The sequence below is a fragment of the Protopterus annectens genome, chromosome 4.part1, assembly GCF_019279795.1.
Source record: "Protopterus annectens isolate FY-2018-M chromosome 4.part1, PAN1.0, whole genome shotgun sequence".
Lineage (NCBI taxonomy): Eukaryota > Metazoa > Chordata > Ceratodontiformes > Protopteridae > Protopterus > Protopterus annectens.
In genome coordinates, this window is record NC_056734.1 from 713889519 (window position 1) to 713917300 (window position 27782).

The following is a 27782-nucleotide window of genomic DNA, read 5'->3' on the forward strand; positions in this document are numbered from 1 at the left end:
TCCCAGGGTCTGTATTTTGACAAGGACAAATGGTGAAAACACCATTGCACCTTTATGCAAATATCCAGTTAACACTGCTGATGCCATGAAAGAGAAGGGATTTACGTCTTGCCCACAAGCTTTTGGCCTGTCTAGAAATTAATAAAATTGATTAAATCTACTGTGCATTTTTGTGAATGTTATGTTTTAAGTGTTTTTATAATTTGGAGGTGTTCATGAACTTGTTTAGGGCTGCACACATTGCTTACATTCAGTGAAGGAGACTAGCACTCAGCACAGCCATGTAGAAGTGAACATAAAAAAAGATAAGGTATAATTTATTAAATGTATGGGCATCCTTAAGTGGGCATCCTGATTGCTTCTTCATACGTTTGTTAATGGGAAGATAGGATGGCTGGAAATGGGAGAGAGAGAAGAGAAGGTGTACACAAAAAGAAGACATCAAGAGGATTGTCCTAGAGGAGGTGGGAGAGGAAGAGTACTTTATTTATGGTGGGAGCTATATCCCACCTATTTTTCAAAAGATTTATATAAGAAGAAAGCTGGGGAAGGAATAAGGGAGGAGTGTGCAGGAGAAAGGCTTTGGAAAGAGTTAAGTAATGGATACAACATTAAAGACAGATAAGATGAACAGGAACAGTATGGTGGGCTGACATAGGTGGAGGATGCAAAATATACAGATGACACACAGACAGAAAATACAAGTCTGGAGGACCTCAGATATTCCCACTGGCTTATGGGACTCCAGTAGAGGACACAAGTTGTGTTGGAGTGGAGGCCTCTATGGATCTATGAATGAAGCCTACTGAGTCAGTGAGTCTCTAACCCAACGGAAGGGGCCTTTCAAAGCTTGAAGGTGTCTCTCTACTGCCTCCTCAACTGCATCCTCCACCAGAACCCACAGCTTACCCCTTTAACAGCATTCTAGGCCACTCTGCACAGGGATGCCACAAAAGTGGGACCACCACCCTGACCCTGGGAAGATGTCTCCATTTGGTCAAAGGGAAATGGTGAACATTCCAAAACCAGGGAAGTAAGAGGCTGGCTGCCCATGGGATTCTTGCACTTGTGGAAAATGGGACATAAAAAGGAGAACAAGGAAAAAAATGGAAAATTGTAAATAAATAAATAAATAAGAGAAAGCAAAACACACACACACACACACACACACACACACACACACACACACACACACACACGCACACACACACACACACACACACACACACACACACAATGTAGACAAGAAGTATTCATAAGTTGCTGCATATTAGATTTTTTAATGCAGGTTTACTTCATGCATTTATGTTACATATTACATTATTCAATAACATTTTCAAATTATGCTACTATTGACTGTGGTGAAATGTTAGTAATGGTAATTTAATTATTTCTGTAGTCATATTTGAAGTACTTCAGCACAAATTTTAAGACATTTTTTATTATTTTGGGAGGATCTATACAATTGCAACAAATAATGAATGAATGTATTTTTTATGCTTCTGTAACAAAAAGATTTATACTGACATGGACATTCAGTAAGTCTCTCAAGGCTCTTGTCAGTGTGACTTGTTATATGAGATTTCCTCCTCAGCTGAACAAGTTGGAAGAAAGGGGATGCATATTTATTTTCCTATTCTATGACTTGTCACTGTCTTAGTTTATTAATGCACACTTCTTGCAGTAAGGAATGCTGTGCAGTGCTTATATGCTGACAATCTTTTATTTCATGTCCTAACTTCATTGGTACAAGAAACTGTAATAGGATATGCTTTGTTCCTGTGATTTTCTACACTGAGAGGCACCAGAGTGTCTGGAGATGGAAGAAGGCTTGCTGTCACTGATTTTATTTACACTTCCTAATAATATTCTAACTTCTACAACCACATACACTTGACCAAAAATATGCATTATGATATCCAGAACTTATCACTGTAAGGCATAAAATTCCTACTTACTGGTAAAATGAATTGAGCAGTACAGCATGTGACAAGGAGCCCAATTCGAACAGAGTCACTCTCGGTGTAAGTGACCACTTTACACTGAGAACAGGTCATTTGGAATCTGGTCTCTGATGTAAGCCTGTTTGTAGGAAGGCCTTACACTGACAGCAACTTTTTTGGAATATGGCCCAAGGTGTATGCAGGTCATACACCTGCTACTTTGTCCCCCGTCTGCACTGTGCCTAAGGTGTGTTGGTGAATATCTCTGGTCACCCAACTTATATGTGCAATGACTATTCTGTAAAAAAGTTACATATTTTGCAAAAGCATGCATGTGGCAAAAAACAGTAAGGCCCTCCCTAGTACTAACCACTGTAAATAATGTCAGGATTCATTCATGGTGTCTGCATACTTTTAAAAAGTTATACATTCCTACAAATTGACACTATTGATATTCCCATGTAAATATGAATATTAGTGCAGTCAGTCATACATATATGCATGGATACATATAGGTTCATAGGTTCACAGGTAGGTACTAGGCTATCGGCCCTAGGGCCTATACAAGCCTAGCCAAAAAGGTACTCTGGCTTTTGCCACCCAAGGAAATTATTTTCCTGTGCCCCTGTCGAGCAGAGCCACAGAGGTGATCCCCAGGGTGAATTTCCTATTTCCCATCCAATCATCAAGATTTTTCTTGAAGAGTGCTAATGAGGAGCTTTGTTTGATATAGATAGGTAGTTTGTTCCAGAGTACGGGAAGTCTCTTGGACAGGAATTTATCCCTCCAACATATTTTGTTTATTGTGGTGACAAGGTTTAGGTCCCTAGAGCATGTAGCTCGGAGGAATTGGGATTTCTTTAAGTGGAGCATGTCCAACAGCTCTGGGTTTGACATAGCTTTGTATGTTAGGCAGAGTTCACCTCTGAGTAGACGATATGCGACAGAGTAAATCTGAAGTTTTTTGAGATGGTCTGCGTAGGGCATCTGTTTGAGGCCAGTAATCCTCTTTGTGAGGTATTTCTGTGGCCTTTCCAGTTGTTGTAGATGTCTTGTGAAGTACATACCAAAAGGGGCATTGTACTCTATAATGGGTCTAATAAGTGATGAGTAGGGGGAACAATGACCTCTTTTTTCCTGAATGAAAAACCTTTTGTGATGAGGTGTGCCACATAGAAGGATTTCCTGACTACTGTGGTGATGTGATTATCAAAGGAAAGTCTACTATCCACCTGTGTCCCAAGGTCTCTTATCACACTTTCAGTGTTAAGTAGACTTCCACCTATGTGGTAGCTCATGGGTACAGAGTTTTTACCAAAGGGGATGACAATGCACTTTTTGGCATTGCACTTGAGGACATAGCTTTGACACTAGGCATCTGTCTCAGTGAGGCCCTTTTGTAGGATGTCCACATCGTTAGAAGTTTTAGTTATGGCTCCTAGTTTGCAGTCATCTGTGAACTTCAGTAGCCAAAAAACTTCTGTGTTAGCCTGTACTTCAGAAAAGTAGATACCAAACAGGAGAGGACCCAGGACTGAACTCTGTGGTACTCCACTTGTCACTGGTCTGAAGTCGGATTTGGAGTCTGCTAGTTTCACAGTGTGGGTTCTGTCAGTGAGCCAGTTGGCAACCCATCTTGTGACATAGGGATTTATACCTAGTTTAGTGAGTTTATCTATAACTCCAGAGTGGGGGATGATGTCAAAAGCCTTGGCAAGATCTAGATAGGCTGTGTGAACCACCTTACCCTCGTCTACAGCTTTGGTGACTGCTTCAAAGAAGTTAATCAGGTTTAGGAGACATGATCTGCCTTTTACAAACCCGAACTGGGTGGGGTCCAGAGTTTGGAGATTACCAATGTCTTTGTTTATAAGTTCCATGATGATACGTTCCATGGCCTTGCAGACCAGGCTCGCTAGGTTAATGGGGCGGTAGTTCCCAGGGTCCATGGTGGCTCCCCCTTTGTGGAGTGGGATAACCATTGCTGTGCACCATCCAATGGGCAAAAAGCCTGAGGTGAGGCTATGATTGAACATGGTGCTTAGGTGGGGTGCCAGTTCATTCTGTAGTTCATGTAGAACGCAGCCTGGGATGTTGTCAGGTCCCATGGATGCTGTGTACTTGGCTTTGGAGAGTGTGGTTTTTACCTGTGCAGCCGTGATTACAGGAACTTTGCATTCTTCCATTATAGAGATGGGCCCTTTTGGGGGGGGGGGTAAAGTTAGCACTGAACCTATCTGCCAGGATGTTGGCAATATCAGTTGGTTCTGTATATTTAGTGCCATTGTGCTGTAACTCAGAGCAGATCTGATTGTAGTCATTGAGATTCTTGACATAGCTGTAGAATGCATTATGGTTGTCTTTAGAATCAGTGGCAATTTTGTTTTCATAACTAGCTTTGGAGGATTTTATGAGGGATCTCAGCTTCTTACTGAGGCTGACCAGGGAGTTCTTCCAGTCATGGAATTTTATTCTTTTTTGCAACAGTTTTATTTTAGATGAGAAACAGCTGCAGAAACATTTTTTTTGTTTGGGAGCAGTTATCATGCTAAGCATATTATTAGTACTTTGTATTTGGATGAACTTCATAATATAGACTATTCAATACATTTAATTGAAAATTCATACTGAGAAACCTATTTCAGAAATAGGGAAGATGTATTAAAAACTAAAGATATGGAAATAAAGAAAATATGAATTTGAATAATGGAAATAATATGTATTTTGTTTCTGATTACACAGTTTTTTCCAGAAATATTAGTTACCTTGAGAAGAGAACATTGGGGCATTTTGTCAGAAGAAAGTAAATTATATTATGATAAATTAAAGTTTTTTCTTAGATAAATATAGAAATATTGGCAACATGGTACTTCACAGTTATTTTAACAGGTCCTTGTGGGGATTGTAACATATGCAAACGTTGCACATAATGTAGCTAAATTTAATGGTATTAAGTCTTCCTATAGAGGTCATCTTACATATAATACATGTGGAAATGATTTATGATATTTTTTGTATTTGTGGTTTAACGTATAGAGGACAAACAAAATGTACGTTTAAAAAGCAAATCCAGATGTGTATTAATAGTGTACGGAATTGTAAAACTGAAAATGTCATAGATGAATATATTATTAATAGACATGGGGAAGCTATTGTGATTTAAATGTCGGTGTTCTTGAACAAGTTATGGTGCATAATAGAAATGATTTTATTGGGACAAAGATTATGAAAAAAGGGGATGAACTTATTTTAAAAAGTAATACTTTGAGTCCTTTTGGGCTAGATGAGGATCTTATTTCAAAATTACTGATTATGTAACTAATTTGTGTTGGTTAATTGATATTGAAATTTAATTGGTTTTAAATTTTATGTATATATATTGTTTTAATTGCTTTGCTATGAGTCCTTGAAGGCACAATGTGCCAAAATGCTAGACATTATTACACTTTCCGTAGTCATCTGTAATTTATTTATTTATTTATTTTTATTTTACTTTATTTTTTGAGTGGTTGTATATACATACATAGATATACCAACAATGGGTTTACTTTATAAATGCATGGTTACATTTTGTTTACATTAACCTTTTTACATTACTGGAAAAAATACTTACTGTAGGACTTTGGTCTCCTGTCCTGCACCTGAGCTATTCCATTCCTGTGTTGGGTTAGTTCTTAGGATACTTTCTGCTACTTTATGAATATAGTATTCCGTATGGTTACTGTTATTCTCCTTAAGGATCTGCATCTAATTCTCAATCTCTCCTCACTTCTTGAGCTTCCCCCCAGTTTTGTCATCATCCCTTTCCACTTTGAATTATACGTTTTGAATGTGCTATGTACAGGAGCCTTAACTATGTAGCTCTAAAATACCCCTTCAAATTGTATAATCCCAAAATGCCTTGTTCTATTGGAAGACTCAGCTTATCCCATTTGATTCTTGCTGCCTTCTCCTTCCAGATAAAGTCCTCCGGCTCTGTATTAATTGTTATCCACAACTTCTCCTCTGGTTGATAAAAATATGCCTGACCTGTTTATAAAACTAAAGGGGTTAAACTATTATAACTGCTTTTATCATGCTATACACATCTATATAACAGATCTTTCAATTTCTCAGTTTTTGTATTATGTTTTGCTTAGTCTCTTCCCACATATCCTTAGCTGTAACACCAGAATCTTTTTTAATCCATACTACTAAGTACTTCATTTTATCATGTTCCAATAAATATGGATATTCCTGAACCAATTCATTTGTGGGTACATAATTTACAGCTGTTGACATTGTTTTAGCTTCATTAATTTTGTATCCCAAAAAGATTTGAAATTGCCTCAAATGTTCCACAACACTGAAATGTCCTTTTCTGTTTTTTATTAGATATAAACTAAAATAATCTTCAAACAGAGCCAGCTTTTCTTGACTGCCATACCAATTATATCCTTGAATTTCTGAGTCCCTTATTTTCCTTCCAATGGTTCTAAATATAATGCAAATAACAAAGGGGAAAGAGGACACCCCTGCCTGGTTCCCCTGCTCAAACAGAAATTACCAGAGAGGAACCCACCCACTTTAATTTTCAACTCCAGTCCCTCATATATCATCCTAATCAACCTTATAACTGTTAGGGTTGCCACCTTTTCAAATGCCCAAATTGGGACATTTTTGGTATAAACATCAGATTTTGCAGGCTGAAACATACCCACAGCCAGTACAAAGGACAGAACTTCACTTTTTTGCCTAAATAAAAGCTTATTCTTATAGCATGTTAGTTGCTCATTTGGTTTCTTATAACATTTAGGTGTTACAGATACATAATAACTGTTTTCTGCAACTATTACATAAAATATATGAAATAATTGTGTCCTAAAATCTCAGGACATATGCCATTTTTACAATTTTTTGGCAGGACACAACTGCCCAAAGAGGGACTGTCCTTCGCAAAGTGGGACAGGTGGTAACCCTAATAACTGTATCAGGGGAATGCAAATGCTTCCATAATCCTGTTTATAAACTCCCAGATTACTCTGTCAAATGCTTTGTCTGCATCAAGACCCATCAACAACAGTGGTATTTTTTTACATTCAGCTTCCCTCTGGATCATCAGTGTTCTGTTAATGTTGTCAGATCCATGGCTCCCTCCACAAAACCACATTGATACATATCTATCAATTTTGGCATCGCCTTTGCCATTCTTTTAGCCATTATAGATATAAATACTTTATAATCATGGTTTAGGACTGAAATAGGCCTGTATGAAGCTGGATCTGATGGGTCTTTATAGCCACCACTGCTTTCTTCCAGGATGTTGGTACTTCTCCGCCTCTTAATATACTGCTAAATAAAACCTTGTAGATCTTTATCATTTTTTCCTCCTAGTTTCTAAACTTCCACAAGAATATCATATATTCCTGGAGACTTTCCTGTGGACTGACTGCACATCACCATTTTTATCTCATCTCTTCCTATCCTAACTGTTAGTAATTGAGCCTCATTTACCTTTAACCTTGGAATATTTAATTCTTCCATAAATATTTCCATTTGTACCTTTTCTTAATTTCCATATTTATCTGCTTTATATACACTTTCATAACATTTCTGAAATATTTATTCCCTAATGTATATTGAGTTTATCAATAATTGCCATTTGTACAACTGACTTTATGTTTATACATCATCACCATCATCACCATAATTTTCTACAACCCTAGGTCTAGTTCTAGTGTCTAGCAAGCTGAGAGATATAATCCCTCAAGCATGTCTTTGTTCTTCTCTGGATATCTTCAGTGTGCTGGACATCTTATAACTCCCATCTTTGCAAGGTGCCCACACCATCCCAAATGACTTCTCTCAATGTGTGTAGCAGTGGTATACTCAAATGTCCATCTGGACTTGTCAAGTTCCTCACTCTGTCATATAGAATGAGCTCAACTACCTATAAAGGAATCTTATTTCTACTGTTTACATCCATGAGCTCACCCTTTTAGTCACCACTCAAAGCTTGTGAATGCAGATGAAGATGGGGAAAAAGACTGATTGGTACACTAAAAATTCCATCTCAAGACTTCATTCTTAGTTCACCTACAGTCTGGAGCAATGCTTGTATTACTGATATCATACTCCAGTCCACCTGTCAGTCTTCCATTTCCCTCTACCATCATTCATGAACAAGACCTAAAGATTCTTGAACTTTTCCACCCGAGGCAGCTGCTGCTATGTTTAGTTGTCTTTGTACATTTTTCTTCAACACCTGTAAGTACTTCTGCATTTATTACAATTGCTTTGAGTCTCTCATCTGTATTTGAATCGTCAAATTCCCAAAAAATTCTGGGACTCCATTTCATCCATTCTGCACCCTGGTAATAAAGAAAACCCCTGCCCAAATCTCAACCTTTCCGATCTTGATACAGCCACCCAGTTCAACTCGTTCGTCACTGACTGCATAACCAAACTATTTTCCTCCTTCACACCCCCCTCTTCCAGCCCCAGCCCCTCCTACACCAACCATGACTGCAAACACATACCTTCCTCCACACCCTTCTCCCTTACTCCCATTCCCACAAGCACTATAAAAAGATTTCTCCTCAAACACAAACCCTGCCGCAATGCACCTGACAATCTTCCACCCACCTTCCTCAAACAATCTGCAGACAGCATCACCTATCCCATCTCTATTTTTATAAATAGATCCATACAAGAATCATACGTCCCTTCTATCTGGTATCACACTTGCATCATCCCCCTCTACAAAGGTGGCAAAAACACTGACACCACCAACTTCAAGCCTATTGCCATCTTTTCCTCCATTTCTAAAATACTGGAGAAAACCATCCAAGCACAACGCATGACACACCTAACCCAAAATAATCTCCTATCCCCTACCCAACATGGCTTCCGCCATGACCACAGTACCATGACTGCCCTTCTCTCCTTTCTAAAACTATCAGTCTGGAACATGACTCAGGTAAATTTGTATCTACACTATTCTTAGATCTGTCAATGGCCTTTGACACCATCTCCCATACCCTACTCATATCCCAACTCTCTGCCCCACATCTCTCTCCCACCACCATTGCCTGGTTTTCCAGTTACCTGTCAAACCACCAACAAGCTGTCCAATGGAAAACCTCAACCTCCCCCTTCCTACCCACACCCACAGGCATCCCTCAAGGTTCCGTTCTTGGCCTGCTACTCTTTAACCTATTCATTAACAGCTTTCACCACTCCAGCCCAGAATCGTCTGTCATCCAATATGCAGACGACTCAGCTATCATCTGCTCAGCCTTCTCCCCCTCCGATCTCCTAGCAAAAACCCAATTAGCCTTCTCCACAACTGAAACCTGGATGAAGTCCAACCATCTGGCTCTAAATGCAAATAAAACCAAACTAATGATTTTTCCCCTACCAAAAACTCCTTTTTTGACAAAACTTCCTGCACCGTACAGAGACAGAACAACACTGCCCTTGAAATTGTTCCCAACACCATGCTTCTCGGCATCATCATTGATGAAGAACTAAAATTTGATACCCACATCCTTTCTGCAATCAAGAAAACCCACCAAAAGTTAGGTCTCCTCTACAGGCACCACCACTTCCTCAGTGGTTCTACATGTCAAACTCTTGCATCCACCTTCCTGCTCCCATCCCTTACGTATGGTGCCTCTCTGCTCACCAATCTCCAACTCGGCCTACAATCCAAACTTGAATCCTGCTACCACAAGATCTGCAAACTTGCAACCAATTCAAAGAACTCATTCCACCACTGCCACTCCCTCCTCACCCTCTGTTGGCTTGAACTACCCAGCTATCTCAGTTACCTACAACTCATCATTGCCCAAAAGCTCATCTTTAAACCTGCGGACTGCCCATCTCTCGCTACTTCCTTAAAAACCTATATCCCCAACCGCTCACTCAGATCCAAAAACCAAAATCTCCTTCAGGTCCATAAACCAGCACGACCACCTAGCCAACTACTGATGTCCTACTCCTTAGCTAAACAGTGGAACTCCCCCACCCCCCACCTACGCAACCAACCTAACCATATGAATTTCAAATCTCAGCTTTTCTCTCATCTATCAGCTAAATGGGAATGCCCATGTCACGCTCCAACATAAACCCCTCTAAACCACCTGTCTTATTACCCTGCACTGACGTCATCACCAATTTAAGCACTACTGCTGCTTTATCTCTACATAAAACTTTCTCTCCCCTACCAGGGACTGAATTTTCTCTCTACTATCCAATTTACTGTGCTTTCTTTTACAAATATACTGGTACTTTCTCCTCACAAAATTTGTTTCACCTAACTTGCTAAGACCTAGCAGCTGTATGTTTTACAAATTTTACTTGCTAAGATCTTTGACAAAATGTTTATTTATTCTGTAAATGTTTAGTCTACCTACCTGCAAAGGGCTAGTAGCCATATGTTTAAATGCACTCTGTGATCTTATGACAAATAGTTTATTCCTCTGTAAATGTTTTAAACTCTCTGTACATACTATTGTCTTATGTAACATTGTAACTGCAATATATTGGAGCTTTTCTGCCTGGGCCGCCACTGAAAATGGGCTGTTTATAACCCAGTGGACTTCCGCGATCATCAGAATTAAATAATTAAATAAATGAATAAATAAACTGTAGATGTAGTTAAAGAAAATGCATATTTATTAACTTTAGCCCCTGTTCCTTTTTGCTGTAGTCCTAAATCTAACCACACACTGAGGCCATACCTATAATAAATTAATATTATTTATTTTACTTAGGCTATCATGAAGCTGCATGACTGATTACACAGGCAGAAAAAGCTAAAAAAGCAAATTTTATAATGAAATCCTCTCTTAAAATGTGCTCTAAATTCTAGGCATAAAAGACATTTAGATTATAACTGCCAATGAAACAGCATATGATCAGTGAGGCTTCTGTAAAATTTAAAAGGATCACTATCCATACAGGTTGAATTAGCTAGAACAATTTGCAGACCCTGTTTAGTAGCCAGTTGCAGCATTACTGCAATCATCTTATATCAGTCTGAATGAGAAAAGTAACAATAAGTCTGTCCAGTCTGCCATTTAAGTGCATTTAATACTCTAGTAATATTTTCCCTCCAGCTCTACAATCAGAGTTGTAGTTAAGTCATCTGGCACACTGCATAGTTTTCCATCATAGACTGGTTCTTCCTCGAACTGAACTTGAGGACCAAAAAATGAAAAAACAAAACGTCTTAGCAAAATTGAAGACCACACACAAATCTTAAACTGCAACCATGCATGCAGTATCAACATTCATTTATGAAGCTGTGATACCCTCACAGCTTCATAAAAGAGTGTCAGCACTGCACTCATGTCCCATCATCACCTGCTGAATGTAGGTTCATAGGTTCATAGGCAAATACTAGGCTAGCTGCCCTTCTGGGTCATTTTTAGCCTAGCCAAATTTCCTTTAAAGAGTGAGAATTAAACCCTGAACCTTGTGGCAGCAAGGTAAACATCTTAACTATTATACCAACCCGAACTGTACCTTCCCAAGTCCCTTAGACATTTTAATTACAAGAAGTACCTTTGATGAGAATCAACTCATGTCCCCTGATTTACTAGACTAGTGCTCTATCCTCTGAGCTGCAGGCCCATAAAAAAGCAAACTCCCATGGAGATGCGGGGGGAATGAACCTATGATCGCACACATGCAAAGCTTGCACTCTACCACTGAGCTACATCCCCTTACTTGCACCTCCTAATATATTATATCCAGGGAATCAACACACACTACTCACATTAGTTATGGCTCTGCCTACAATCCCTGTTACCTTTTTTCCTCCTATCACATGTCTTCTTGAATGTCTATCTGGATTCTTTCCACCATTCATTCCTGTAGTCCATTCAATAACCCTATTTATGTAGACGTACTTTTAGACATCAAGGAAGTCATTATTCCTACAACTTGCTGCCTACATTCCCTCCTTCTTCTCTGTAATTCTTCTTCGAGATGACCCATTCTCACCTCCAGGCAGGACTTTGTGTATCCATATTTTACCCTCATCTCTTCTGGTTTCTAGTGAGAAGAGTTCCAGTTCCTGTACCCTTCATTCATATCTTTCCCCACCATCGGATGTATCTCTCAGATGGCTTTACTTTGGTCTGCTCCCAACAGCTTGATGTCACTTTCCTTGTGTGGCTTCCAGAACAACACAAAGTACACAAGGTATGTTTTGCCCAGGTCACATATTAGCAGAAGCACTAGTTCATTCCTTCTGGAAATGATCCCCCATGAGAATATATCCCAGAACTGTGTTTGCTACCACCACTTCCCTCCGAGTCTAGTCCCAGTAACCCAGTATTGGAGTGATTCCCTTTTCTTTTCCTGCTTTTTTGCCATCAGTTCAATGCTCCCACCCCCCACTTCCCACTCCCAGTTGTTGTGGCCCAAGTGTAGGACTTTGCAGCTGGCTTTGTGGCACAGAATGGAAATTTTAATTGAAGCCAAGATGACCTGAGATTGACCAGTGAACAAGCCACTGGAGGAACTGGCCATGGGGGGGGGGGGGAAGTAGGAATCAGTAGCTGACTATCCTAAGAGAGAAAGTGTGCTCAATTTTCCATGCCAATACCAGCTATCAAAGGCAGACTTCACTGGAAATGTGAAAAGCATGGGATCAGATGAAGATAAGGACTGTCAAACAATATCTTGAATTGCAGCCTGGATGATATCTAGAACCATGCATGCACCACATGGACCCTATACTGAAGCTCCTACTTCAGGAGATCATGTGCAGCAGCAACAACAATGGGGCAATGGAGGACAGAAGAGAGGAACACAGAGCAGAAAATACCATGATAGAGGGGCTGAAGCCCTGAAATAAATGAGGAGATGATGGCTGATAGTTGCGACCAAGAAAATGTTATTTAAAAAGTGTAGTACTTTGCATTGGTCTACAGTGAATCTCAGCTATCAGCTTTGCGCCCACTTAATTACATTGTTCCTCTATGGCATCCATCTTTATGTCATCAAAGAAGAAAGTTAATCATGGTCTGTTCTTTATTCTTTCAGATATGTCTGGGCTATACCATGAAAAGTACTGGACACAGAACTGACAATGCAGTTCTCAGGCGGTCACTTTTATAATTCCACTCATTGTCTCTGTCGTCATAGCCCTTTCTGTCTTACACTTCAACTATAAAACAACCCAGTTTCAAAGACTTATTCCAAATACCATGCCCTTCAGTTTTGCTATCTGCCACTGTTTGTGGCTAATTTAAAGTTCTTGATGAAGTCCAGGCAGAGAACATCTCCCAATACTCCCCTTCCACATCACTTTTCCCATTTGATTCACATCTATTTCTGGACATGAATTTATGCTGGTTGCTGTCCTGAAGATTGTTGTCATCTAAGAAAGCAACCACAGTTCCCCTCAAGATTTTCTCCATGACTTTCCCTGTCAGAGCTATTAAAACTTTTAGGCTCCCAGTTTTGCAGATTTATTGTTTACTCAAAAGTGATTGTTCAGAAGGTTATGTTCTGCTATCAGTTCCTCACTAGAACAGCAGCATTGCTGCCTTCTGCATCACTTTGCCCTCCATCCTGGATGTGCTTCATATTTTCCCAATGTATTCATCCTTTGGGAGTAACACCTAACAAAATTGTAGGGTTGTTCATTATTTAATATTCCAGGTAACTGGCAGCAAAAGTGCCTGATGATGTAACATTTTTTTATCCTGCTTCTAAACTGTACCATGAGAACATAACAGTAAATCAATGGGGAAGCTCTTATGTAGCCGCTATGACACATGGCACTATTTACTATTAATGGCTTTAAGAAGAATGCAAGAGGGAAGGAAGGAAGGTCAAGCACATGTCAGTTTGCCTGAAGCAGATGCAAATCTGGTATGGATGGACATCTGGCATTATTTATTAAACATCTATGTGACTGCATGCACAGATAGCCATAGCCATAGCTATAAGGGGAACATTTCAAAGTTCCTATATATCAAAGTCTGCAGCTCCTGAGGTCTCATGTTTCTCAGAGGGCAGATGTGGAAAAAGCCTAAATACATGCGACACCCTCATCAGTTTAATGGGGTTATTCTTGTCTACAAATTAGTGAGATAACTTTTCATAACTCATAACCAGTAATATACTTGTGCTAAATAATTGACACCAGGCAGCTCTCTGATTAAACAATATAAAGGGAAACAGAGATATTTCAAATTTTCATTTGAAAGAGGCAAAATAGAAGCAATACTGGAGGTGTATAGATTGAGAATAGTTTTGTCTTTTTTTAAATGTTCTTCAGGCATACAAATAACCAAACTGATCAAGCAGTCCATAAGTAGGAAAAAATGTTGGCAAAAAGTATTTCACAACTTCAAGGTGAGATAGTGTTGAACATCAAACAGACAGACTCATACATTTAGTGTTCTAATGGCTACTGACAAAAGCTACAGAGGAACCAAAGAAAAGAACATCCATGATGCCATCCCCTGGTGATTGGAAATGGGCCAGAAAGGCAAGTTTTTTTAGACCTAAGGTTATAAAGGCTGATATAGTGCATTAACTTACCCCTAAATCATCTAAAACTTCTGTAAGTTCAAATAGGTAAAGCCATTCTTGGACAAGGAAAGTCTTTTCAAAACTCACAAGGACCGCTACCACTTAATAAAAACCTTACTTATAAAAATCATCATAACAAGTAGTATGCAAAGGTGGTCATGGGAACCATTTTCTGCAATGAATTCAATGTCATCTCTGTGGATTAATTCGGACACTACTTGTAGTAGAAAAACTGTAATTTAACAAGACTATTAATGTCAGTATTGATTAGGGATCTCATTCAGGAATATAATGATTAACTGATTTAAGATCCATCTATACAGAATTTTCTAAATCCATTCTGACAATTCTTTTAGACAATCACAAGAACATCTCTCCAATTAAATATAACCTTCATGATGTGAAGCGCTTATCCTTTGGATATGGTATTTATTTGAGTGGTGTGTTCTTACACCTCAGAGAGTTGACAGGTCCCTCCACCCCCCACTAAGCAAGTTTTCAGTGAAGTGGATTTGGTGAATTCTTTTTCACTTAACCTAATTTTGTTGAAATATACTGGATTAAAGATCATTTGTAGATGTCTTTCTAGTTGAAAATCTATATCTGTTTTTTCGAAACCAGTAAATGTATTTAAGTATCCCAAGTGTACCCTACCTCATTTCTGGAAGGATACAAGAGGTAATTATGGACATACATATAGTGAGCTTTTGAAACCAAATCAGGATTCCATCTGGCACTGGGGGCCTGATAACAGTCAAAATAAATGTGCCTATGTTACAAGTGATAATTAAATAAAGGTGTTAAAGATATCTATTTTGTATAATAGGAGTCCTTGAGATCTGACCATGCTTTGTCTGCAACATGTAAGAATAGTATTCTGCTAAAAAAAAACAGGGCCCCGGATTCATGAAGCTCGGCGCAAGGCCGGTGTAAGGCTTGCGCCGGCCGTGCGGCATATATATGGAGTAGTAGTGCCATATGCATATTAATAAAGGCATGCAGCCGTCACAGCCACGTGCATAGGAAATGTGTGCGAGTGCATGGGGCGTAACGAAGTTGCGGTGGGAGGCGTGTCAATGTCGGCTGTCGATGAGCAACCTAAACTGCTGAATATTATAGTCCACCTGCAGTATTAATCACACCTATCAGTGTCCGTGGAGACTGAAACGTATACAAAGCATGCAAGATAGTCCCTGCGAACAGAAAATGAATAAGCAAACACAAATGCACGATAGGGAATAACAGGTCCCTACCCTTGAACAAATGACAGAAAAACCGTGTGCCCGTAGTCCAACGTAGTGTTGATAGCTATACCATGTGGAAGTGAAACATATCATATGCTAGGGCGCTGCCAGGAGGTACGTCCAGCCCAATGGAGAGGGTCACCAGCTGACCCATAATGTGAGGGAGGGTACATAGCTGTGCAGATGTGTCCATAGCAAAATACCCAAGGAGAAATGTAGATATATGTAGTGACTGTATGTCCGAATCATATCCCACAAGGGATGTAATAGTCACATACAAAAGGTATGTCTGTATCCCACATAACAAATGTGATAGGGAATAGAATACACATGTAAACAAATCAGGAGCATAGAAACAGCTACAGCAATAAGGACACATGTAGGCCGAAAGGAACAGTATGACCCGTACCATCGACTAAGAATACCACCTGTCCCACTTTGCGAGCGACAGAACCGCTGTGGCCAGATGTGTCCTGACACAAGCTTGTAAACATGGCAAATGTGCAGAGATTATAGGACATAATTATCCCTCAGACGTCATGTAATAGTGGCATTAAACAGTTGTTCTCCACACGTATATTACATAAATGTCATAAGAAAAAGAATAAGCCACCGAAATGCTACAAGACTAAAGCTTAGATATAGGCAAGAGTTGTAAGTTCTATCTGCCGAACTGACCGTGGGTATGTGTCGGCATGTAAAATGTGTTGTGTCCACCGCAAATGTTACATTGTGGCCAATTGAAAAGGTGGAAACAGTACCGTAGACTGTGGGGAGGCATTGTCCACAACAGTCGGATATGTGGAAGGAATAGCATGGACATAGGAAAAGGTGCCATCCCCCCAATGAGTACAACAGGTCTACAAAACCCGGGAGTCATCGATAGAAGCCAAACTAGTATGTGACACAGCCGAACGGGTAGTACCCAGGTATACCAACTAAGTAATGAAAGTGAAGTATGGGCGTGTACCTATGTGTGTGAGGTATAGCAAGTGGGAAGCAAACATGGCAGGGTAGTCCACACAACCATAAAGGTACCCGACACCTGTAGGGCAGTCAATGTGCTACTCTGGCCGTGTCATGGCCCAACAACAAAAGTAGTGAGCTATCGGATGTGAGTAATTTGCATGTGAGGGGTGGATGGGTAATGGTAAAACCCGCAAAGGTGATACTGTGTCATATGCAGAAAAGGTGAACCAGAGGTATAGGAGGGGGCAGTGGGTGAAGTGGACATAAACACAAACACATGGAGAAACAGCTGCAAGACAAGCAGACAGGCCATAGTGTAGAACACAATCCCACAAACATATGTATCATGTAAATGTGCGATCAAAATGTATAGATATGTCACCGTCACATACCCACAGGTTGGTCCTGATGGAATTGGCCATAACAAATGCAACACACCTGGCTGCATAATGTGCTACCCAGCATACCCTCCACATCACACAATCCACCCCCATAACAGAACGTCCACCAAATCCACCCGTAAGTGGCCCACTGGTTAGTTGCAGACACAGCTACACATACCGATCCCTACGCATATGTAGTAGGTATTGTCACCCTAGGCAGTGTCAGGATAGCAAACCATGTATTCCCTGCATGTTAAACCCCCTGCACATTTTCATAAAGCCAAAATACATTTCGATATCGTTTTTGTGTGGAATGGTCCAATTTCTGGAATATCCCTTACGGGATAAGTAACCTGTGTAAATAGTAGAATGGGTATGACGACAAGATGTCCAATCGTGTAGATATCTGGACACAAGTCAGAACGTGAAGTAGAGGTCCAAGACACTGTCCAGACCTCAGTGGTCATGCATAACCTAGTACCCAGGATAAAACACCTTCCCGTGACGCACGTGTCCCCACACAAATATGCGGGAGAATATATTGCACAATCGCATAGTGGCAAACGGCAGAAGGGTGAGGAAGACACCCGACATTAACAGGATAACCCTGATGAAGTGTGAGGGATACCTAGTGTGTGCCGGCGTGACCGACCATACCTGACAACCTGTGTGAGCTGGATATCTGGACAGAGCCGTGAATACAAGTGAGACAAAGGTACAACAGCAGGTACAATATGCAAAGATAGCTGTTAGAAGTTATTCATGTATGTGCAGTCTGAGTACTCGGGGAAGTCCACTGGGTGAAGAAGTGCCCAGTAACAGCGGAGGCCCGGGTAGAAAAGCTCCACAAGCAATACAAGGAAATAAAGGCTACATAATGTTAAAGGTAAAATACAAGAGTAAAAGGCATACAGTCAGGAAATACACATGCATAAAATGTGCATAATAAGACAGTTCAAATCCAGAGTTTTGTAGTGGTAATACAGAAATTTACAACAATGACATACTTGAAGTCAAGTGAGTGTCAGCTAAGTCTGGTTAAGCTGGAGGGTAGAGAGGAGCAGGAGTATGGAGAGCTCTGAGGAGTGAGATCCCTAGAATGTATAACAGGTGCAAGCAGGAATATATCCATGTGGATGGATAAACATAGATATATCAAAGAATGGCAGTTTGCACAATGGCATTAATGTCTGGAGTATGAAGTCTGAAACTCAACTGTCTGCCAGCACGTCCTGACTTCTGTCTCTAATGCCGAGCTACTGCTGTGCCAGAACACAACAGTGTATTACAGAGGTTCGTACCATATCACTCAACTGTCCAGATATTCGCAGAATGACCAGAGTGTTGGCTCATATTGTTGTGTGCCTCCGACAATCTGCGTCTGTCCGGTAAATAGGTGTGGATTGACATCACGAAATAATGAGGATTACGTATAGCACTCCACATCCCGCAGAAGAGTCATGATAATGCAAAACCTAGTATTCTATCAACGTTATAAGCTTGTAAGGAAACTAGTTAAAATGTGTCTCTCTTACTCTCCCCATCATGTAGGGTTTGCGCAGATTTGTTGCTCAAAGATGTTGAGAGGTATGGTCCGTACATATGTACAGTAACAACCCATGACATTTGTGTAATGTACAACTGCATACCTGTAGTCACATCATGTCCAAGAAAATAATCCCCGTATGAATGAATACAGGTAATAGTCAAATGTGAATGGGAAACACCCCCCCCTCACTGTGGAGTATGGACCATAACAACCCCACCCATAATATGTACAGCCAACAGAATAAGCTCCTGATAGGTGTCCAAACACATGTGTCTATAAATACAGGTAAAATGCTCATAATAGGGAGAAGCTCCCTCCCTGTCCACATGCTTCATCTGACATTTGAACTCAGCCAGGGAAGTTCTGTTCACCAGGCGGACAAGCCTATACGCAGAACACTACATGAACACCCTGACAATCAGAAACGTGTATGTGATATGACTATATGCCCTGGTGTTCTGCATATCCTTGGAGTGATTAACAATGCAGCTGGGATCCACAGCAGTAGGCAATAGGGAATGTGTAATATGTAGTACCGCGTTTCTCACAGTAGGGGAATGGATGCCTGTGTAGTAAGTGAAGCGGTGAGGCATATGTTGATGTAGCTAAGTACTATGGGTATGCATATCAATGAGGCAGAACAGCAACAGAATACTGTTTCCGGCATCCGTCCAATGTGAATGCAGTCCCGGTTGACCTACGACCACTGCAGATATCCCTGTAAAGTGTAATGAATGCGTTCGTGCTGTACACACAGTTAAATACGTAAAGGTGAACCGTGTGTTTCACACCAGTCCATAAACTGGACTACAGATATGTTAGTGCTATGGTCAGAAGTATGAAAGGCCACGCAAGCACACATATCTATTAAACAGATATAACCCACAACATGTATATGCAAGTGCGCCTGTGCGTGTGTGATCTGCTCACAGCATAGTAAATGAATGCTGTTTCCCCCACGTTATATATACATGGCTCAAACCTGTTAACCCCGTAAAGTATGAAACCGGACAAAGCCATGCAAACTACTGGTACAAATAGGGACAATCCCCAGATATGTGCCAGAACAAACATAGAAAGTGGATAGAATAACGGGTGTGTCAGTAGCATGGATTCTCTGAAGGGTATGCAGTCGTAACCTGAACTGCTTGCCAGTATTTTCCAACGTAAGTCTTTAATGAAATGCCACTAAATTGCCAGATAGACACAAGGTTATGAAAAACACACCGAAGATAACAGGCAACCAGCTGTACATTCTGCGACAATCTGTACAGTGGAAAGGTATGGTATGGATATAGATATATGTGTATACACATAATCCACAGACGTAAACCAAAGCAAATTATGAAATGAGGACTGTACATGTATATATGTATACACAACAAACATATGTCCCATAGATATGACATACGTACATAAATAGGCCACGGTATAGCTATTATGGGTAGACAAACAGACATGCACGAAAGGTGAATAAACCGCTGCTTTCCAAACCATTGGCCAGAAAGTGACAGTCCGGCAAGTTCTACACTTTAAACATGAATATAGGTGTCCATTGCAGGACCCCAAAAATTGATTCATACGTAGTGTCAACCGTCATTGACTCAAAAGAAGTGACCTCAGCAAATACAATATAGCTGTACATGCAACAGTAGCAGGTGCAAGGGTAATAACACATGTGTCGATAGAATGTATGACGTATTTAACTGATATCCGGAGAGTGGGGAGTGCTTATAAGTGTCTCCACACTTTAGTACCGCTCACATTGAACATGTGTAATGGGTACTGTGGAGGGGTGTCAGGTATGGGAATCATGGGTATGCAGAAATGGGCCTAGGTGTTGTTTGGCACAGATTTATTAGGTCCGCCCCGTGGGAGTGATGTGGGTATAGCACACGCCTATATTCTCAATAATGGGGCAAACCATCCACTGGATATTGCGTAAACCATTGTGGGAATATGCAAGGACCTATATCAGTGTCATGTAGGCGATTATCATGGATGGACATGCGTACGACCAAGATGGTAACCATACCTGGCAAACTGTCAGAATAAGACAGCTGCACTAAGGCATAGTACATGAAATACAAATAGGGACTATATTAGATATACCCCAGACAAAGTCAGAACGTTGATAGAATACTGGCGTAGTCAGGAATACGAATGTTATGAGTGTTACTAATCATGACATAGAAATGTCAGTCACTATTATCTAACCGCACAGTTCGTAATGCCTTGCCAGTAATTTACCAGAAAGGCACATTATTATGACAAATGTAACAAGAGCAAAGGTCAAACATCAGGGCATTTACCCATAATGTGTACAGGTGAGAGGTATGAAGGTAACCTGTCTAAAATACATGTACAGAACTAGTGATACTAGGTGGACAGGTGAGAAGAAAGACGTCAGGACAAATGACAAAACATGTACAAGTCATAAGCATGTACTTCGACAAATGTGAATGACAACGTATGCCCTGAGAAAGTCAATGTGGAAGGTTAATAGACTCAAAAGAAATGTGTCCCTCGGGGTGTCATGCAGTGTCACCGCTACAATGTCCAGTCCCCCATGCTTCTACGTGAGCTCTGCCACTGACGGAAAGCGCAAATACCGGCGTACACATAAGGTACATGATAGAATAATTAGTGTGAATAATCACCTGTTGGCCTTTGTGAGGAATACAACCCTCTGGGTGGGTGTGTCCTGCAATATAAATGTAATGGCATCTGGCCTGTGATGCCGCCATACAGTGTGTGTATTGGTGTCAGAAAATTGATATCTTGTATCAGACACATACTCTGCAACTGTACAGATTTACGCAGAATGTGCAGAGTTTTGCCTCATATGTTTGGTGTGTTCCTCTTAAAATCAGTACCATTCTGGCAAATTCCTGAGAACTGAACTCATTAAATAATGACAAACATGTGAGTTTAAGACCCCAAATCCGTCAGAAAAGTCATACTAATGCAAAACCTATTATTGTGTCAACTATCTACTTTGTGAGAGCAATATTTAAATTCTGCCCCTATGTGTCCCACTATCAGTTAAGGCTTTGTCCAGATGTTTGCTCTAGGAGGTTGAGTGGTATGATCAGAAACAGATACATGTGTGAGGAAACAGCATTATCGACTGCAAGATAACTCAGAAGGTATGCAAAGCTCTGCAGTAGGACGTTCAGTACTGTCCGCAGGTATGTGCTGACATATCAAATGACACAGCAGTCTACATGAAGTACCTATAGGGCTGTCACCTTTACAAATGATGATAGTGGGACATACCCACAGCCATGCACACAGCACAAATAGACATACACACAGCAAAACTAGGCCATGATACATGAAGCCTCCGGCATGTACGAGTTGAGTGAGAGTACAGCAAGGATAGATGTCTGCCAAGCTATACAGCAAATACCTGTAAGGGTGTGTAACACTGCCCGTAACACGAACGTTGCACGGACAATGTTGGGATTTGCAACATACCCCATTGGTATGTGAAAGCTATGCAAATATACGATACATGAAACAGTCAGCTGTCCATGCAAGAGCAGAGTTATGTGCAGAAATTATATATATATATATATATATATATATATATATATATATATATATATATATATATATATATAGATACAGACATACACACACAGACACACACACAAACACACACACACACACACACACATGGCAGGGTTGTGAGCAGAACACGAACGTAACCACTGTACCACACAACAGCATTACGCAGTGACAGAACTTGCAACCGTGATTAGTAGATCACGGCAATCACACAGGCATACGTCTAGCCTGTAGACAGCGGCATCAAAGGCAAAGACGCCGCACAGATGTTATGGTGAGTGAATACTGTAAAAGCAATGTACTGTGTCATGCAGCTGGAAACACACACACACTTGGCAGAGCTGGGAGTCGAACATACACCTAACTACCCTATCACACTACAGCATGACGCATTTACAGAACGCGCTACCAAGATTACTAAACACAGCAGTCCCACAGGCATTCTTCTAGGTGCGTGTCGACACCCGCAAAGGCAAAGACGTCAGCAGGATATATCTGCGGTGTGAAGCATCTAAAAGCATAACCTGAGTCCCCAGGCGGACGGGAGCATGCGCGCACACACACACACACACACACACACTCGGCAGGGCTGGGAGTCGAACACACACCTAACTACCCTATCACACTACAGCATGACGCATTTACAGAACGCGCTACCAAGATTACTAAACACAGCAGTCCCACAGGCATTCTTCTAGGTGCGTGTCGACACCCGCAAAGGCAAAGACGTCAGCAGGATATATCTGTGGTGTGAAGCATCTAAAAGCATAACCTGAGTCCCCAGGCGGGAGCGCGCCGCACCACACACACACACACACACACACACACACACACACACACACACACACACACACACACTTGGCAGGGCTGGGAGTCGAACATACACCTAACTACCCTATCACACTACAGCATGACGCATTTACAGAACGCGCTACCGAGATTACTAAACACAGCAGTCCCACAGGCATTCTTATAGGCGCGTGTCGACATCCACAAAGGCAAAGACGTCAGCAGGATATATCTGTGGTGTGAAGCGTCTAAAAGCATAACCTGAGTCCCCAGGCGGACGGGAGCATGCGCACACACACACACACACACACACACACACGCACACACTTGGCAGGTCTGGGAGTCGAACATACACCTAACTACCCTATCACACTACAGCATGACACATTTACAGAACGCGCTACCGAGATTACTAAACACAGCAGTCCCACAGGCATTCTTCTAGGCGCGTGTCGACATCCGCAAAGGCAAAGACGTCAGCAGGATATATCTGTGGTGTGAAGTGTCTAAAAGCATAACCTGAGTCCCCAGGTGGACGGGAGCATGCGCACACACACACACACACACACACACACACACACACACACACACACACACACACACACTTGGCAGGTCTGGGAGTCGAACATACACCTAACTACCCTATCACACTACAGCATGACGCATTTACAGAACACGCTACCGAGATTACTAAACACAGCAGTCCCACAGGCATTCTTCTAGGTGCGTGTCATCATCCGCAAATGCCAGGACGCTGGCAGGGATTGTATAGAGAGTGTACGATCAGACATAGTACTGTCCCACGGTAGACATATACAAACACACGGCAGTGGTGTACTCGGGGAACTATACATGTATGGAGCACTACAAAAACAATACATAGACACAGTACGCACCACAGACAGTACACCCTTCAAGATAGTCACCCAGTGTGTACTTGGTAGGCATCCATCCTGACGTTGAATATGGAAATCTGTTGCCTGGATGACCACCATGGCAATACAGGATGTCAACGGCCATGCCCATGCACAGAGGGACATCACCGACACAAGGTGTCACTGGCCATGGCTGCACACCTGGTAATATACGTCAGTTTGGACTGTACTGTGTGTCGATCTACACAACGGTGTACTGGGCATGCTCACACACTTAGCTGTTGCAAAGGGCTGTCTTGCATGCAGATGGAGTGTAAACACGAAAGGTCTCAGTTTGGACTGTACCATGTGTCCATCTACACAACTGTGTACATGGACTGTACTGTGTGTCCATCTACACAACAGCATACTGGGCATGCTCACACACTTAGCTGTTGCAAAGGGCTGTTGTGCATGCAGATGGAGTGTACACACAGAAGGGCACAGTACAGAAGGGCACAGTAAGGTATAACTGTCCTCACGCACAGGGCGGTCACACACATGCAGTGACTTGTACACACTCAGCTGCCATCACAGCTGTCACTGGTGCAGGTCACACATGTACACACTGCAGTGTACACTGTAGCTGTCAAGTCATCACCATGTCGTTGGTGCAGCAATACACAGCCTTACAGTACCACAACACCATGTGACGCATGACCACTGGGCTGTACAGAGGTGTGCACCAGCTATGCAGAGTACACATGTACCGACAGGGATCCAACAGGTGTTATGCATTGCAACGATACCAGTATACATGAACAGGTCAGCTCAAGACATACCGCGGCCCTTACACAGCTGTGACACATGACTGTTGCTGTACACCAATGAACACATGTCTGGATATGTCATACATGTGATTGTGTGGATGTGTGCATGGACTGCACACACAACACATACATACATAACATAGCCTTTGATGTACCCTGTGCATAACAGTGGCCTAAGCAATGCTAAGCACGCAAATGGAAGGTGGGTCTATGTCTGTTGAATGCTCACACTACAGGGGGTAGCAATGTTGACCGGGACACATACCCTTGTACTGGTCGCCTGTGACACCCGTGATATCATACCACAGTCCATGTGTTATGTATGTCAACACACATGTCCAACAATAGCAATGCATACAAACATGGCAACAGGAGACACATGTGACATCTGTACTGTGCATGCAGCAACCATGCATGTGCAGTGGCCGATGTCCGTAACATAGTTGCACCTAACTACGACATGCAGTCGCAATGCAGCCCCATCATTGACACCTGTATATGGTGACATACAAACAGCACGTATGGAGGGATGTTTATACATAAAGTGGTGAACCACCTGTGTAGATGTATGTGTGCAGGGGGTGGCTCACAGTTGTGTCACACACCATCCTATCATGCCATGTGCAAACAGTATGCTATGTCACTGTTATATGACAGTGCTGACATAACGCATACACAGCGGTCAGGTGTTACCAACTATATGTCACATGGCACCTGTAACACCTACAACCTCCTATGTGCATATAGCAGCACAATTGCCAGACATAGCGTTGGTACACATAATGCAATCAATACCACTGCATGTCTATCAAACGTGTCATCATATGGCATGTGTATCATTCCCAGCACTGCCATGTGTGCCCGAATGTGTGACCAGAGATGCCACATATCATGGGGATTATGTCCCAGTTGTTACACATCCCTGTACACCGTTGTAGAGATCTGTACATACGTCAGTGTGGGAAGCATGAAGTAGGCCGGTGTGGTGCATCACATACGTCGGCTGTCCATATACACATGTGTGGTCACCACAGTGTGTGTGTGTATGTATGTATGTCTGGTGCTTGGTGTGAGGGTGTATGCTAATATATAGTGAGAAATGATCACTAACCGCACGTGGTGACTAACCCATAATGGTGATGCAGTGCACTACCCTGTTGATGCCATAGTTCCCAGCCATACTGGCTACCTGTGCATATTCCTTCTCTGTGACACGTTGTGTGGGTGCATAGTACTGTGAGGGTAATGACCACATAGGAAAGGGTCCCCACCTCAACACTATGGGGTGTGCGTTATAGTGGTGTACACCCCGTGAATGTGGCCATGTTCCCGTACTGATACAGGGTCCTACTGCTACACAGTGTAGCCTCCAGCTACCAAGTGACACCTCACATCATCATTGGCCAGACCGCTGTGTACAACCCCTGCACCATGTCACCATACCTGTAATGTGTCTTGCTATGTATGTCACATCTCTGTCCACTGTAGCCTGTGCCACTGACCACATGCGTCAGGTGCAGTATATGTGCAGACATCTGTGTCATGTTGGTGTTTCCAACAGTCAGGTTGAGGGTACATGTAGCATGCTGATATTGCCAGACGTGCCTGTGAGTAATCCACAGTTACACGTGGAGGACTGCAAACACTGCTACCTGTAGGCACATGCAAGTACACCACAGGAGGGAATCAGGATATCACTACCAACATGGTGCTACACAGATGTAACCGAGACACATACCGTGAACACATCACAATGCATGCTGCACCTGAACTACATGGTATGATCGGTGCATGTCGACAGTACACAACCTATGTCACATACACATCTCTCAGTATTCACACACAACCACTGCAACATACACATCCCTCACTATGCATACACAGGTAATATTACATACACCTCTCACTATTCTGTTCACCCTGTGCATCAGAATATTTGAGCATATCCCTGCACCGATGGTGTGGGTGACAGGGATGCAACACAGGCTTCATCATATGCACAGGGTGATATGTTTGCCATGGGCATAGGCTGCACCAATGGATGACATCATGTGTGTGTGTAAGGGCCGGTGATTTGATTGGACATGTCTATTCAGAATGCATGTGGATGTTGTGGAGCCCTACAGTTGTGTTTGCTGTGTGCGTGTATGTGTGTACACAGTTCTGCCATTTGTGAGGCCTACACGGGGTATAATTGACAGCTCCAGATTGTACAGATCAGGTTGTACAGCTCGCTGTGTCCGTCCACGGCCATGTGACCTGTGCCTGCCTGGGGTTGCACGGGCACTACCAGGTAGAGGTACAGATTGGCTGCTGTCCAACGACACATCTGCTGGAACCGTGTCCCCGCTGAGAACGTCCAGGGCCACGTCCACGTGGCCTGCTGTGTCCTGGTGTGGACAGCACAGCACCAGCTGTACTGCTACTGCTACCGGCTCTATGGGAGCGGGCATGTGAGGTGGCATGCTCATGTCGACCTACACTAGGTGGTGTTGCTGGCCTACGTCCACGTGGCCTACGCCTCACTCCTACCAGATGTTCCAGCACAGACAGCTCACGCTCGCGGATTGCCATGCCACGGTCAAGGATTCTGACCATGTCAACCAATCGCCTATCCAGAACATCAGCAATCTGCTGTTGAGCATTTGCCAATGCCTGGATGTTGTCATTTAGGGTACAGATAGCAGCCCTCTGCAGCCGCTGCCCTTCTCTGTTCTGCCATTCAGCACGTGCCTGTGCTGCCATTACAGTCTGGAACATGCATCTGGTGATACCAGCTGCTGCGCTCTGTCCTGCAGGTGCATGTCTGCCAGAGGTCCTCCTACGAGCAGCACCGGCCACATGCCTGTGTGGCACATCTGCAGTCATTACACTGACACCATGGTGTGTAGACACACCTTCTGTAGCCACCACACATTCCTGTTCCACGCTAACAGACGCTGACTGTCCTTCCTCTATGGCCACTGGTGATGCGGTATGTGTTGGCAGCAGAACTGTGTGCGAAGAGGGGACATAGCTGATGGTAACCATTGGCACAGATTCAGCCCCTGACAACCCTGCCTGTACCTCATACATATGTTCATCACTGCTTGTATCTGTGGGGACACCATA